We start from the raw sequence: 15,689 nt of genomic DNA, 5'->3' as shown, positions 1-15,689 counted from the left end.
CTGAATGAAGATGCAGGCATGCTAGCAAAGTTAACATTTTGTTATGAAAATGAAGGAGACTGAATTTGATGAGGGGGGGTGAGAGCATTCATCAGAGACAGAGTGGGGAGCAGAACAGGCAGACTGAATGAAACACACTGCTGAGGGGAACAGTGGGTGAAACAGGAGAGGTCTGCTGTGCCATGTTGGTAGCTCCCTGGCCAGGGATCGAACTTATGCTGCAATGGCTGGAGATAGCTTGATAGCACTGTCTTTAAACCCTGCGCCACCAGGGAGTCCTCTATGTAGTGTCCTTTCCTGGATTATTTTCATGCAAGGACCTATGTAACAAATGGCCAAAAGGAAGTTCCCTACTACGTGAAAGGCATTTAATTTGTGCAATCAATTCCTTTTTAAAAATAGGGAAAAAATCCTAAAGCATTTTTCTTGCATTGAGTGTTAGGGGGGAAAAAATCTCTTTATAAACAAATGTACATGTTTGTTTTCTTTATCCATTCCTTCATTTGTAAATACTGCTCCAGAGAGTGGGTAGATCAGTGAATGGCACACAGTGCAAAATCCCTGCCTTCGTGAAGTGTATCATCAAAAGAGAGAGTTATGAGCAATTTTCTAACCTTTTCAGGGAAACTTCCAGCTCTCCTAAAGTCTGCTAATGTTAACAGCCTCTTTCCTCACCAGATGTTATTTACACACTAAATTAAAGAAGCAAATAAATATTTAAAATTTTATTTTGGTACACAGTATGAGTAAAATGGGAGAACCACATTCTAATGTATAACTCACCTAGACTTCAAAGAACTTTTTTTTAATGCAAGGGCAGAGGGAAACTTCTATACAATTCATGTGAATCATTTAGATATGAATAAAAAATATGTTTTGACATAACTCAGTGACTGATAATTGGGTTTTGTGGTAAGTTTTAGGTTTATCTCAGTCACCTATCTTTTTTTTTAAAGATTCATTTATTTATACATACAAGAACTGGGGTACAGGCCAGAGTTTTCTGGGGGGTAAGAGGACTCACCAGAGACAGAGTGGGGAACAGAACAGACAGACTGACTGAAATACACTGCTGAGGGGAGCAGCAGGCAAGTCAGGAGAGGTCTGCTGCGCAATGTGGGTCACCTCCCTGGCCAGGGTTCGAACTTGTGCTGTAGTGGCAGCGATGAGCTTCATAGGTTGCGTCTTAACCCCTTGCGCCACCAGGGAGGCCCCCACCTTCTATCTTGACCAGGCATCATTGTTATGTCTAGTCCCTAATTAAATAAAAGAATAAAAAGGAGCAAAAGAAATTTTTTTTCCATTGAATGTGAACACTAAAGACAGAAGTTGGAAATGTATTCACAGCTAGCACTCTGAAATTTTAACAGCCTAAAATTCTCTGACCTGGCTGCTAAACAGGTTTAGTATTTATTAAGAAAATGATAGCATGTCTGTATTAGGAGCTCTGAGATTTGGAATCAGACATTGTGCTATTCTGATTCTGAATTAGAATCCCTAAACGTCCCAATCAGGGCCCAGGGGGATGAAGAGACAGAACACAGAGGATTTTTAGGCAGTATAACTAGTTTCTATGATATAATCGTCATTATACATGTCACTATACATAGTCTCGTAGAATGTACAACACCAAGGGTGAGTCTTAATGGAAAATACGGGCTTTGGATGACTATGATGTGTCAATGTAGAATTGTAGCGAATGTCCCACTCTGGAGCAGGATGATGATAATGGGGGAGGCCGTGTCTGTTTAGGGGTAAAGGGGATATGAAAACTCTTGTGTTCAATACTTCAATAGCTCTAAAACTGCTCTAAAAACATAAAGCCTACTTTTAAAAAAGTGCCTACATAACCCCTCTCCATCTATTATACCTCTACAGCCTAAATAACCATTCTCGTATTTAGTTGGGTTTTCAGTATAATGCATTTTGAAGCTTTCTACTCACATATAGCAGGTCAAAGTCAAGTCTTTGAAATACAAACTATTTCTTAAGGGCTTGAAATACCTTACAAAATAAAAAAGAACTGAGTCTGTGGCGTATGACAAGGAATGAATGGTTAGTACGTGGTCTCTTTTTCAGACAATGTAAAAGTATAAATTATTGAGAGATCCTTAGATGACCACATCTATCAAATATCTTTAGGAGAGGAGATAAATGGGAATTGGGAGAACTTTTCAGAACTGGACTTCATTGGGTCACCGTTAGTCAGTTCGGGTTGCCAAAACAAAAATAACACAAACTGAGTGTCTTCAACAACAGACATTTATTTCCTCACTGGTCCAAAGCCTGGGAAGTCCAAAATTAAGTTGTTGGCAGGGCAGGTTTCATTCTGAAGTTTCTTCTCTTGGCTTGTGGGCAGCAGCCATTTTTCTGTGTGCTCACATGACCTCTTCTTTGTGGGCATGTGGAGAGCATACAAGCTCTCTAACCTATTTAGTAGCCAGGTAAGAGAATTTTAGGCTGTTTTAGGCTTTTAATAAGGACACTAATCCCATCATATGGGCCCCATCCTCATAACCTCATCTAAACCTAATTCTCTTCCAAAGGCCCCACCTCTAAACACCCTCACACTGTGGGGTAAAATTTCAATACATGCATTTAGAGGGAGACACAGTTTAGCCCATGACATAGTTTTTTTAAAGTTTGGTCTTTTGCTGTACATTTAGAAGATTGAGAAGGAAACTTTTTTTTTCTATTCCAGCACTGGGTTAAGAGCCCTAATAGACTGGTTCATTTCATAGAGAAACCCACATTGTAGGACTCAGAGCTGAATCATTTTCTCCAAGTGACAAAGATAGTAAACTGCAGATTCAAACCTGTGCGATCTGACACCAGCCCTGTAATTGTTCTGCTAACATGTGGGTCCTTTCTTAAATTTCAAAACTTACGGGTTAGTTTATTCAAGAGTGATTAGGCCCAAAGAAAACAAATTCACACCTCTAGGGTCACATGAAACGAATTTGAATCAGAAAGTCAATGTTTTTATTTCATAGAGGATATTACCCTTGGTCAAAGAGTACATATTTGTGTTTGCTCTTTAATCCATGAATGAACTGAAGAAATTGATTTTTTTTAGAGTTGCTTAGTTAACATGAAGTCAGAAAAAAAGGCTTTGGATGGACTGTAAAGATATTTCAATACTGACGGTTGTTTGGCATTATTATTATTATGTAGGCCAGGTGAGTTTTCATATCCTTTCATATCACAATTAGAAGGTGAGGAGCATGTCAATCTAAACTATTGAGTATAGCCAAATATAGTGGCAAAAAGAAAAAAGAAAAACTCAATAACTGCTTAGTATTCGGTGACGTCACTGCCAACAAAGGTATTGGTGCTGAGCCTGGAGAATCTGCAAAGGTTCTTCCTTGGGTTTGGAACCCAGCGATCCAAACTCCAAGATTCTTTTTTTTTTTTTTTAAAGATTTATTTATTTATTTATACAAGCACTGGGTACAGTCAGAAGCACAGGAGGGTGAGAGAATTCACCAGAGCCAGAGGGGAGAGCAGAGCAGGCAGAAGGATGGAAGTACACTGCTGAGGGGAGCAGCGGGTGGCAGGAGAGGTCTGCGCGCCATGTGGGACCCTCGCCCAGCGGCCGGGGATTGAACCAGTGCTGCAGAGACTGCGGGCAGCTTCTCAACCCAGCATTCAACCACTGCACCACCGGGGAGACCCAAACTCCAAGATTCTTACCCCTCTCAAACCTCCCACCAGTCATACTCCACACTTCACTGCACATTTCACCCCTCTCCCCCAAACATTCCCAGTTTAGGGTTTGTGTGATCATTTTTTTCCTATAATGGGTCAGATAGTAAGTACTTTCAGCTTTGTTGCAACTGCTCACCTCCACTTTTTTTTTTTTTTAGCTTTTTATTTATTTATTTTTATTTTATTTTATTTTTTTTTAAATAATAAATTTTATTTTTATATTCCCCATACAATTGCAGCCCCCCCCATTCTGACCCCAATCCCTCCCCTCCCGCCCCTCACCCCCAAAAAGTGTCTCTGGTTCATAGTTTTTTGTTGATTTTGATTTTCACTTTCTTATAGTTATTCATTTTCCTGGTCCCTTATTTAAGTTTTCTAGATTCCTGCTATGAGTGAGACCATCCGGTATTTTTCTTTTTCTTTTTGGCTTATTTCACTGAGCATGATCCCTTCCAGCGCCATCCATGTTGCTGCAAATTGCATGTGTTTATCTTTTTTGAATGCTGAGTAATATTCCATGGTGTATATGTACCACATCTTCTTGATCCAGTCATCTATTTTTGGGCATTTGGGCTGTTTCCAAAGCTTAGCTATTGTAAACAGTGCTGCTATAAACATAGGGGTTCAGGTGTTCTTTGGAATGGATGTTTCTGTGTCCTTTGGGTAAAGACCTAGGAGTGGAATTGCTGGATCATATGGAAGCTCTATGTATAGTAGGTCCAGAAATCTCCACACAGCTCTCCATAGTGGTTGGACCAGTTTGCACTCCCACCAGCAATGAAGGAGAGTTCCTTTTTCTCCACATCCTCGCCAACATTTGTTGTTGCTAGTTTTTTTTAATATGTGCCATTCTCACTGGTGTAAGATGGTATCTCATGGTAGTTTTGATTTGAATTTCCCTGATTACAAGTGATGTTGAACATTTTTTCATATGCTTGTTGGCCATTTGCATTTCCTCTTCAAAGAAGTTTCTTTTTAGCTCTTCTGCCCATTTTTTGACTGGGTTATTTTCTTTGTTGTTGCTGAGTCTCATCAGCTCTTTGCAGATTTTTGTGATCAGTCCTTTATCATTAGTGTTGTGTGCAAAAATGTTCTCCCAGTTGGTGGGGTTTCTCTTTGTTTTTGTTATTGTCTCTTTTGCTGTACAGAAGCTCTTTAATTTGATGTAGTCCCAGCTGTTTATCTTTGCCTTCACTATCCACAGGCGGGCCTCCCCGGTGGAGCAGCAGTTGAGCGCTGGGCCCAGTTTGATCCCCAGCTGCCGAGCGAGGGTCCCACATGGCGCGCAGACCTCTCCTGCTGCCCGCTGCTCCTCTCAGCAGTGTATTTCGTCCGTCTGCCTGTTCTGCTCCCCGCTCTGGCTCTGGTGAATTCTCTCACCCTCCCGGACTTCTGACTGTACCCAGAGCTTATATAAATAAATAAATAAATCTTTAAAAAAAAAATAACCACAGGCAATATGTCAACAAAATGTAGCTATGAGCCAATAAAACTTTATTCATACAAAAAAAGGTAATGGCCCTGTCATTTAATCTACAAGCTGTAGTTTGCCCACTCCAGCCCAAGTAAATAACATAGTTTTTCATGAAATGTGTGTGATGAGTGGAGAAAAACATTCATTTATGCTGCATACTTCACCAAAACCCCATCTTTTTAAATCCTAAAGTCTTTTTCTAGCCTTCAGTTGCCTTTTCTCTCCTAAAGACCCCAATATTCTCCAGAGCATTTCACTTCTTCCTCACAGCTTACTACCTCCATTAAATAATTAAGAAGGCCCGTAGCCCTTAAAAAGCAGTTCAGATGACTGTTACTGTTATTGCAGTGTGTCCCTTAAAGGTCTCACCCTCTACTCCAAATATGTACTAAAAATGCACTGTCTAATAATCACTTGAAAAGTGTTCCGTATCATCTGGGACTCACAAATTGAAAACTCATTCAGATACCAGTGCACACTCACCAGAATTATTAAAATAAAAAAAAATGAGCAACATCAAAAGTTAGTGAGGACATTGCTGTAGGAGCATAAGTTTTTACAGCCACTATGGAACTGTTTGGCAGTTTTTATTTTTTTTAATACATATTTAGTAGAAGAATTGGTGTATAGGCTATAGGTACAGGGTGTGGGGGTGAGAGGATTCACCAGAGACAGATTGGGGAGCAGAACAGGAGGATCTACTGACATACACTGCTAAGGGGAGCAGTGGATGAGACAGGAGAGGTCTGCTGTGCCATATATGGGTTAGCTCCCTGGCCTGGGATCAAACTCAGGCTGCAGTGTTGATAGTGTTAAAGTTTAACCCCTAGGCCACCAGGGAGGCCCTGTTTGGCAGTTTTTAAATAATATATATTTGCACTGAGACACAGCAATTGTGCCACTATTATTTATTTATCAAAGAGAAATAGGATCATATGTCGACAAAAAGAGGTGTATATGCAAGTTCATAGCAGCTTTATTCATAATAATCCAAAGCTGGAAAAAACCCAAATGTTTATCAACAGAAAAGTGGACAATGAACTGGCATATTCACATCATGAAATACAATTCAGCAAGTAAAAAGGAATGAACTACTGCTATGGACTAAAAGTTTGTATCACCCCAAAATTCATGTGTTAAAGCTCTAATTCCCAAAGTGATGCTATTTCTTAGTAGTGATTTTCAGAGGAAATTGGGTGATGAGAATGGAGCCCTTATGGAGGATTGGTGCCTTATAAGAGCTATATGAGAGAGATGATGCCTCTCTGCCACATGAGGACACAGCAAAAAGGTGGATGTCTGCAAACCAGGAAAAGGCTCTCGCCAGACACCAGATCTGTTGGCACTTCGGTCTTGGACTTCCCAGCCTCCTCATCTGAGATAAATATTTGTTATTGAAACCACCCAGCATATGGTATTTCATTGTTGTAGCCCAATTGACTAAGACAGCCACAGATGTATGGAAAAACATGAATGAATGTAAAAAATATTATGCTAAGCCTAAGAAGTTAGATGCCAAAAGGGAGTACACTAACATTATCCCTTCATGTAAAATTCAAAATGGACATTATTAACCTATGGAAATACAAATTACATTAGTAGTTGCTTCCTTAGGTAGTACCTGGGGATTGACTCAGAAACAGCATGAGGCATCTTTCTGAGGTGAAGGAAATACTGCAGTTTTGATATGCATTTGCCTAACTGGTTGAACAGCACACTTAGTTTTGAATGCTCCATTATACATAAATTTTACCTCCAAACAAAAATATTAAAAATGGCATATTTTACCTGGCATTTTTATAAGCCCCAAGATGGCTGCTGAAGATCCAGCCATCACATCTACATTCCAGGCAATAAAAAGGAGAATGACTGGGGAGGTAAAGGGACAAAGGACACATGCTTGCTGTCTGATCCTTCTTAAGGAAACTCAAAGTCCCACCTAACACTTGCACCTAATTTCATTGGACAACCCTAGCTAGAAGAGAAATGGGAATATAGGCACCTGCACTATTTGGCCAAGCACCTTCCAAATAGAATCAAACCTATGTTTCTAGGAACAGAAGAATGAAAATTGGCAGGTTCAAGTACTCCGTAAAAAAGTGTACCTATTTCGCATGCACGTGCACACACACAATTTGTTTCACAATTTTAGGGGATTCGTGGACTTTTCACTTGATCCCATTTTATCTGAAATTTATACTAAATATCACTGATCTAGGTAGATTGAGTAACAAGTTATAACTAAATACTGTTAATGAAAAGTGTGTGAATGGCAAACTCACATGGTAATGGGCCTCCAAGAGACACAAGATTGTGTAGAACTTGCTACACCCATCCACCTGAAATAAATAAATAAATTTGGTTGCTTTAGTCTCCCGTTAAATGTCCTTTTCTTCATTGAGCAGTACTTAATTCTGCTGCCATCTTAAATGTATAATATGTGAATGTGGGAAGATAGGCCACTTCACTTAAGGGTACATTCTACTTACATACTTGATTTGATGACATTAGTTTGCAGGTGTCTCTACTTCAATTAATTGCATATTGGTGAAATGCATAATTTAAACTCAGTGCAAAACTGAAGTATTCAAATGATAGTCTCTTCAATATAATTATTCAACATAAGGTGGAGTGCTGACAAAATGTTGTCCTTTATTTTTTTAAATAATAACTTCAAGTATGTTCAAGATTAGATAACACAGAAAATGTCAACAAGATATGACAAATATAAAATGAAAATAATGAGATTAAAACGTTCTTCATCTCATGTTTTCTCCATCTTTTCATGAACTATCTTTCCTCGTGAAATCAGGTGACACACTCCCAGTGTCCTGCATAAATTTTTCAACCTGATTTAAAGAAGGGACGAGTCCTTTAAAAAGAACACATAAAGACCCAATATTTTTGCTGACCAGTAAGTTAGATGTTCATCTGAAAAAATATGCTGACTTCCTTTTCTTATAAGAGCAAAGTGAAAATGAAAATCATTCAACAGAGGAAATAAACAACTTATTCTACATACTGTTTGAAGACTGATTTAAGTGGCTTACTTTTCTTATAAATTAACCTTTTACCCGAGTGGATATTGAAAATTAAATGCTGGTGTCCTTAAACAAAACTCACACTATGAACAATGTCACTATTTTACCACTGAGCTATTCACTGGCGCAGCACCACCCTGCTAAATTAACATCTCATGTCCTATCTTCATAAACATAGTCCTACTTACTGAGCACCTCCTCAATGCTGGGGCCTTTACATATAACACTTCTGTGCTCAGCTGCACAATGGCTCTCTCAGTTCAAAATACCTGGAGACTTTGCAGATTTGAATAAATTAAGATTCTTAGGATGGGATGATAATCCTGAATTATCTGGATGGTTCCAATGAAGTCAAAAGAGTCCTCATAGAGAAAAGGTGATGTGAAGATCCATCCAGAGAGCTGTGCTGTTGACTTTGAAGATATATATTCTATATTTTCCTGGACCAAGAATCCAGGAACCAGAAGGCAATGTGGACAGCCTCGAGAATCTGAAAGAGGCAAGGAATGAATTTTCCCCTCTAACTTCCTCAAGGAACAATCCCCTTTGACATCTTGACTTTAGCCAGTGAAACTGACTGGACTTTTGGCTTCCAGAACTATAAGAATAAGTTTCTGTTAGGGGACTTTTCTATTTCAATTAGACTCTTTTTCCCTATAGGCATGGGAAGTGCAGTTATAAAGCTGTGATGAAGACTTATATTAAGGACTAGAAATAACAAATGTTGGTGAGGATGTGGATTAAAAGGAACTCTTGTTCACTGCTGGTAGGAATGTAAATTGATGCCATTTTTATGGAAAACAGATTCCTTAAAAATATAAAAATGAAAATATCATATGATCCATCAGTATTTCTCCTAGGTATTTAAAGAATATAAAAATACTAATTCAAAAATATAAGTGCACTCCTTGCCTTGCACAAAAGGCAAACATGGAACCAACGTTAATGCCCAGCATCAATGATTGGATAAAGAAGTTGTTGTATATATACTCCATGGAATAAACTACACAGGTATTTTTTTTTTAAAAAAAGACAAATTCTTCTGTGACAACATGGATTGAACTCGAAGTGATTATGCTAAGTGAGATAAGCCAGAAAGTAAAAGACTGGATGGTTTTGTTCTTATGTGGACTGCAAATAACCAAAGCAAGCAAACTGTCAAAACACAACCAAAATAACTCTTAGACTCTGAAAAATACAGCGTTTACCAGAGGGAGAGGGGGAGAGGTGTGAGGAGTGGGTAGAGGTCGTCAATTTGATAGTTGGATGGCACTAGAACTTTGGTGATGCAAGAAGGATGTGTATGCACATATGGAGGTGTGAAGTTGTACCCCCAAAATTATATAGATTTGTAAACAAACTGTAAATCAATATACTTTAATTTTTAAAAAGAGAAGAAAATTTCAAGCAAACCAATAATAAAACTGCTCTCAAGAATGGATTCTTCATGAAAATTCCATGAGGCGGGACTCTAAACCTGAGAGGTTAACTCAAATGAAACTTTTGTACAGTTGTTAAGGAGTCCAGCCTCTGCCAGTAGGTTTAGTGGCTCTATGAAGTGGGTTAGTAGTGGGTATCTCAGATGCTCCTCATCCAGGTTTCGTAAGAGTGCCACCGTTGCTAGCTAAATCAAAATTCTAATGGAATTTTCCAGAAACAATTCATTTGGGGGTTGTACCTTGTAGTATTTGAGAAGTGCTGAATTAAAATATGGATTCATAAATCCAAAAAGCATAGAACGAAGTAAATAATGACTTATATCTGCCCAGTGTATATCGTGATAAGAGAATTGATTATTGCAAGGTCCTGGGTTTGTGGGAGATGACCAGGTTGTTTGTGATTTGATCCTTATTCAAGTGAAATGTTATAATTTCCTCTACCTGAGGTTTTTTTTTTTATAATTTTGGTGGATATGTTTTAATAAGTTACTGAGACAACTGCACAGGAGACAGTTTTAAATGGCTGCAGAAGGGCATTTAGATATTAGGCTGGTGAAACAGTGGCATCTTGTGGTGAGATTTAGCAACAATCCCTAAAGTTAAAAAAAAGTTAAAGGCATGGAAGCCAAGGAAAATAGGGCGGGAGGAAAAGAGAGAGGCACAGAGAAATAACAGAAAGCAAACCTTACTAAATCTTTGTTCTTGAAAATAAAATGAGTTTTGGCTGTGGGGGAAGGACTCTGGCTTTCTGCCTTAGAATTTACTGTATTTTCCATATCAGCGGGGACAAAGTTTAATTCAGAAATAAGCCCCTTACGGAAACAGACCGGGACGCTGCAATTATTTCCTTCCATAAATCCATTATTTAAAAGAAAAATATTATACACTTGAACACATCTAAATGTGAAACTTTTGTTTCTTTTTAATTTTATTATTACTGAGGTAACTTTGGTTACAGTACTGGATATGACTCAGAGGTATAGTGCCTGTAGCAGATGCTCTTGGCCATTCTGCCCATTTTCCTTTGCTGATCCCAGCGGTCATCCCAGTTACACAGTACAGTATGTGCTTTCTGTCTGACTGAGGTATATCTCTGGTTGTGCAAATGAGTCCTGCTTGTGCAGGGCAGGCTGGAAATGCCTGGAACTTAACCCACAAGCCACTCCCTACCAAGAGGGTCAGGTACAAAGGAATGAATACTTCAAAAGCTTCCAAGGCCATCGGTGGGACAATCTAAGACATACTCAGCAGGGTAAAACGCTGGTTTCCCACAGAAGTAACTGGCTGGCCAATGCACCTTTCATTTTCCCTCCTCTATTCTGAATCCCTCACTGTGCGTCTTGGGGTCAGCACCCCATAAATGACATGCACAGGAATAGTTATCTCAGGGACAACTTTTGGAGAACTCCAAATGAATATCATGACCTACCCTTGCTACATACACAAATGTATGTGTTTCAAAGGTGGGGAATGAGGTCTAAGCAGTTTTTTCTAGTTTCATTAGCAAAATTCCAAAGTGAAAACAAACACAAACCAAGATAAGTCTTGCACTTTTGGTTTTACTGCAACCATAATGCCTTTCAAGCTGCCTGAAGCCTTGTTGCCATTCTCCTGTGGACTTTCTCTTCATGGAAATAAAAGTTCAAAATAGGGAAATTGCCTCGCTAAGGAGAGGGCACCTCTACTCCAGGGATTCTGTATCCATTCTAAATATTCCTGCAATAAAACATGAATTGGGTGCTAAAAGCTGGTTGAACCAATTGGTTTACTAATTGGTTAGGGAAATAATGTATTAAGATTGTATACTTGGAGACCCAAGAATGAGAAATACATTGCAAAACATTTATCCATCACGAGCTATCTCTGTTCTTTTCTATCAAGCAACGTGATCAGTTATTTTTCTTCACTTTCAAGGGCGTGTGAGGAGCAGAGAGATCACGGAGTGTCTCAATATTTTACACAAAACAGGTCCCAGTCCAGGAGTTGATACATAAGAGGGAGGGGTCAGCCCTTTGACCATCAATCACATGTAAATTTCAACCCTGGCCACAACTTTGCATCAAGAGTCAATTTATTCCAACCTGATGGCAATGAAGGGGCAAAATAAGGCTGGTGTATATTGGCATGTTGAAAATTACAAAATAAATCTCAATTCTATTCGCCTGAACTCTTGGTCACAAACAAGTCAGATGTGCTAACTACGACATGTGACTAATAGCATTTTAGACACCAAGCGATGCAGGGAAAGTCATGCTTTTATTTCCCCTTAAAAGAAAACTACTTCCAAACCAATTATTCATCTCCCCAAGCTGTAACTTTATAACGTTTAACAGTCATTAAAGAAAAAAGATTTATCTGCCCCAAGTTTCAGAACATAAATGTTGTGACAGGAACTTTGTTGCCGCTTTGCAGCAGGAACACCATGAGGACACAGCAGTCATGAAGCAGGTTTGCAGGGCAAGACTCTGCTACTTGAGCAGAAGTTCTTGTGCCATTTATTGAAAGCACACAGGCTAGTGAAAGCTGATCATGTGACAGTGGTATGAGGAATAAAGTCCAGAGGGTAGGATTGGAATGGGGGACAAAGTTTTACGAGGAACAGAGAAGAGGACAGCGTGAGCATACGTCAAGCGACATTTGCGTCAGCAAAGTATTTGATGTCATCACCAGCAGAGTTATCCCGAGACCACCATGGAGAGAGTCACGTAATCAGGTCAGCTGCAGCCTAGGCGTCCCCAGGCCTGCCTCGTGATACGGGCTACACTCCTTAGGTAGGCAAGGAATGCTCTGCTGGCATTTGTAGAGAGCAAATAGGTCACAGTTGCCCATGAGTGGCCAGCTCATAGCCAGCTCATAGGAACCCACACATAAACGCCTTTTTTTAACCACCATATTCTGACATCTAACCCCTGCCTTGAAATCTGAGGATGCCTCCCCATTGCATTTCTAAGTCCTAAAGTACCACTGTATCTTAAGTATAATAGTGAGGCATTCTGCATAGTATTTTACATATGCTACTTTATTTACAGCCTATAACATTGTGATATTGTTATGATTACATACATACAGATGAAAATGCTGAATCTTTAGAGAAGGGCTTGATTGAAAACTCAAGCTCCTAATTATAGTATCAGTCCACTATTGCTACAGAATAAACAATCAAAAGATCTCAATGACTACAACTCTAAACATTTATTTCTCTTATGTCTGTCTGCACAGTAGCTGCGTGGCTCAGTAGCTGCGGACCCTGATTGGACTTAACGAGGTGGCTTCGGGCTGGAGGCTGGCTCCAACTCTTCTCCACACATCTCTCCACCTTCTGGGATCAACCGACTACTGGACAATAGTCTTCTAGCGGTGGTGACAGAAGTGCAGACGGTAAGTGGAACATCAACTGCTCATAAGGATAAACTCGAGACTGGCACAGTGTTGTTGTCACTCACTGGCCAAAGCAAGTCACATGGCCAAGCTCAAAATTAAGGGGCATGGAAATGCATATTCCTCTTTCCATGAAAGGATGTGCAGTTAGGTGGCAAAGAATGAGAATACAGTGGCCTTCCTGGTGGCGCAAGGGGTTAAGTCTCAGCACTGTGAAGCTATCAGCAGCCTCTGCAACACGAGTTCGATCCCCAGCCAGGGAGATAACCCACATGGCGCAGCAGACCTCTCCTGTCTTGCCTGCTGCTCCCCTCAGCAGTGTATTTCAGTAGATCTGCCTGTTCTCCCCACCGTGTCTCTGGTGAATCCTCTCACCCCCGCATCTCTGGCCTGTTCCCCAGTTCTTATACACATAAATCTTTTTTTTAAAGAGTGAGAATACAGGAAAGGGTAAAAATATGGAAACAGAAATCAGCCTGATGTAGAGTATTACAGAGGTTGAATTATAATGCTGTCCACCTGAAACTTACATAATGTTGCAAACCAATATTATCTCAATAAAATATATTAACTTAAACAAATCAATGTATCCCACTCTGTCAGTGGGCTCCCAAGGTGGTATAATCTTTCCTCTATAAATTGAGATCTATGTGTTTGTAGTGAGGTAGGAAATGAGCTATTGTTCTGATATACTCAGAGGTGCTGGAAGAATCGCAAATTGAGCAGTTTAACAAGACACAGTTGACGTGTCCAGAAAACCTGAAGTCTCGTGTCCTTAGCAGGGACCCTCTTACACCAAATCATGAAACAGGCCAATTTGTCTTTGACACTCCTTACTTACAACTCTTTTATCCCCTAAGCTCACCTAATCATCCCCACTTTCATGCCTCTGGCTTATCTATTTCTCCTGTTTCCACCTCCACCCAACCCTCTGCATTTCAAGACTTAGCTATCTGATAACTAACACTTCCTGAGATAATGACAGCTGACTAGGTTCTTGCTTAAAGACATCTACATTTTAACTGGGCACAGAGCACTTGTCAGAAAAGTTTTTGGAGGTAAAGCTTTTATCTTCAAATAAACTGATTTTAAAACCCAATTTATGAAAGGTAATAATAGTACTCTATTTTCCTATTTAGTCAAATAGTAATATTATTAGTAGTCAACTACTTTTATTTAGTGGATCAACTTTCCCAAAATAACTTACTAGAGCTTCTATTTTCATATTTATTTGTGATGATACCACTATAAAAATCATAATGTTGTCTGGAGTCTACTTAGTCTGTCTATATCAGTTCCCTATTATTTGAAGTGCAGTGACTGGCTAGTTTAGTATCTCTTAGAGTACATTTTCCTTGACTTCTCTTCTGTGTGTTCTTCATACTTGCTGTAGCCCATTCTGGACATTTCTCTTCCCATGGAAATCTTAGGGATACATCATATAATTTCATATTTTGGTTTGTATTGTTTTAAATTATAGATTATTTCAAAGAAAATAGCATTTATACAACTTGATAGTTTGCGTCCCCCTGTAAACATGGTATATGTCTACATTTGTATAGGTATTTGGTGTTCTTTAATATGGTTTTTAAATTACGCATGAAATTCTTTTATATTTTTGTTAGGTGGACCCATATACTTTTGGTTTTGCATTTACTACTGTGCTATGAGGTTGGTTTTATATAGAAAATACTATCAATTATGAGTTCTTAGATCCACTGACCTTTTCTCTTTCTATTAGTAGTTATAGAAGTTTGTTTCAGTTTATATCCTAGAATTTAAACCTTTGGAAGTCTTGCCCATTTAAGGTGTCAAAGCATATTATATTTTCATAAGTACCACAGTAGTCCCCTAAATTCTCATTAATATAGGTCACCCATAAAGTTTCCTGTGAGCAATATTTCTGTACCGAGACTGTTGCTAATTTATTCTGTGAAAATGTTACATTCTTGTTCATGGTAGAAATCCTTGTCATAGTGAAAAATGCAGAATTTACAATAGCCACTAATACCTTAGCTTGTGTAGGGTTTTTAGGCGGCCTACAGATGGTATCTGTAGGTGGGGTAAGAGCTATGAGACCTAGATGCCAATGGGGCATGGTGAAAGAGGTCAGAAAAAGCTCTGAAAGAAGTGGGCAGGGAGGGCCTCCCTGGTGGTGCAGGGTCTATCAAGCTATCGCCAGCCACTGCAGTGCGAGTTCGATCCCCAGCCAGGGAGGTGACCCACAAGGCGCAGCAGAGCTCTCCTGTCTCACCCGCAGCTCCCCTCAGCAATGTATTTCTTACACCCCAGTTCTTGTATGCATAAATAAATCAATCTTTAAAAAAAAAAAAGAAGTGAGCAGGGAGTAAAAAGGGAGATGAAAGTGAAAAGGTGAAGTGAATTCAAAACAGAGACAAAAATGTCTGAGAAATATTTTTGCCCTTAGCAAACTACAGCAAGTACCAGAGATCATTTTTTCTGAACACAGAGGCCTAATTTGGTAGGTTCACTTTCCTCTCTAGCGGAGAAAACCAAGTAGGTGGGCCTCTTTGCATTCCATTCTTTTTATGGGATTTGTTAAAACTCTGAATGATCCAGACCTTAAAACATCCATATCAAACCATACCCTTTCAGAATGATTTAACCAAGGAAGAACAGGCTCAAAAT

General features: G+C 39.3%; 1 protein-coding gene and 1 pseudogene across 10 annotated transcripts in view; both read left to right on the top strand.

The window, feature by feature from the left end:
- The window catches only part of GK (glycerol kinase), a 342,820-nt gene that overhangs the window by 154,633 nt on the left and 172,498 nt on the right, over nucleotides 1-15,689 (top strand). For 9 of the 10 annotated variants that reach the window (XM_054695801.1, XM_054695793.1, XM_054695794.1 and 6 more), the window contains one exon: nucleotides 12,882-13,040. The gene's annotated coding sequence lies outside the window, so the exon portion shown is untranslated. Of the gene's footprint in view, nucleotides 1-1,580; nucleotides 1,636-12,881; nucleotides 13,041-15,689 lie in introns of those variants that run through there. The other variant, XM_037512563.2, reaches the window with a different exon arrangement.
- The window catches only part of LOC119245720 (60S ribosomal protein L39-like), a 116,020-nt pseudogene that overhangs the window by 92,783 nt on the left and 7,548 nt on the right, over nucleotides 1-15,689 (top strand).

Source organism: Talpa occidentalis, unplaced genomic scaffold (genome assembly GCF_014898055.3).
Source record: "Talpa occidentalis isolate TD23 unplaced genomic scaffold, MPIMG_talOcc4v2.1 talOcc4.15, whole genome shotgun sequence".
Taxonomy (NCBI): Eukaryota; Metazoa; Chordata; class Mammalia; order Eulipotyphla; family Talpidae; genus Talpa; species Talpa occidentalis.
The sequence above is the reverse complement of the archived record's forward strand: the minus strand, read 5'-3'. Positions and strand labels throughout refer to the sequence as shown.